This window comes from Penaeus monodon, chromosome 22, assembly GCF_015228065.2.
Source record: "Penaeus monodon isolate SGIC_2016 chromosome 22, NSTDA_Pmon_1, whole genome shotgun sequence".
NCBI classification, from domain to species: domain Eukaryota; kingdom Metazoa; phylum Arthropoda; class Malacostraca; order Decapoda; family Penaeidae; genus Penaeus; species Penaeus monodon.
The window spans coordinates 1,851,163-1,851,927 of record NC_051407.1 but is presented as its reverse complement, the minus strand read 5'-3'; the positions used below and the strand labels follow the sequence as shown (position 1 = coordinate 1,851,927).

At 38.8% G+C, this 765-nt stretch overlaps 1 protein-coding gene across 1 annotated transcript in view; it reads right to left on the bottom strand.

Annotated features, from left to right (window-relative positions):
• The window catches only part of LOC119586816 (GTPase-activating protein CdGAPr-like), a gene marked incomplete in the record, with an annotated part of 278,029 nt that overhangs the window by 217,174 nt on the left and 60,090 nt on the right, over positions 1–765 (bottom strand).

The following is a 765-nucleotide window of genomic DNA, read 5'->3' as shown; positions in this document are numbered from 1 at the left end:
GACTGTCAAATAGCCGTTGGACGCAGGGGATCCGGACAATGGCAGACAGATATTCGTTCCCCGGGAAACTTATTTCGTTGCATTTCGTTGTATTTCGTCGTTCGTTCTGATCGTAACGGATGGCGATCGGTGATTTTAAACATACACGTTTGGTTATTCTGTTTTCTTCGGTAAAATCACCAGTTTTAAATCTTTGATGCCTGTTCACGACTGTCAACAAGACCATCTTTTGGTACATAATGATATAAAGTTACGTCTCAACTACTATTAAGAATATCTTTATGGCCATGCTCTCTCATCAACAGAAATTCATAAACTTTAACCTCTCAATACCTCAACATTTCCTGCAGATCATCTCCAAAAGTATTCAGATAGTTTAATAACATCATAAAGCCTTTCCATTTGCAAGTACCGCAACAACATTGCCAGTTGAAAGACAACTCCAAAAAAAAATCTAATAACAAAAAGCAGAAACACGTAAATAATGCAGCCCATTCCTTCAACATAAAATTCACCAAAATGGGATACGTGCAGATGTTTTTTTTTGTAAATAGAGCAGTTTCCCCCGAAAAATGGAAGCTCGGGAGTATCATTTTCTTCCGCCATCAAAGTCACAGAAAACGACGTTCTCCTTTGACATTCGGGAAAGCTTCCGTAAGATAAAACTTCTGAAATCTGATTCCGATGGTGGAAATTCAAGGCGAAAAAAAATCATACGCCCGTGCACACACGCAAACACATGCATACATACATGCACTCGTACTT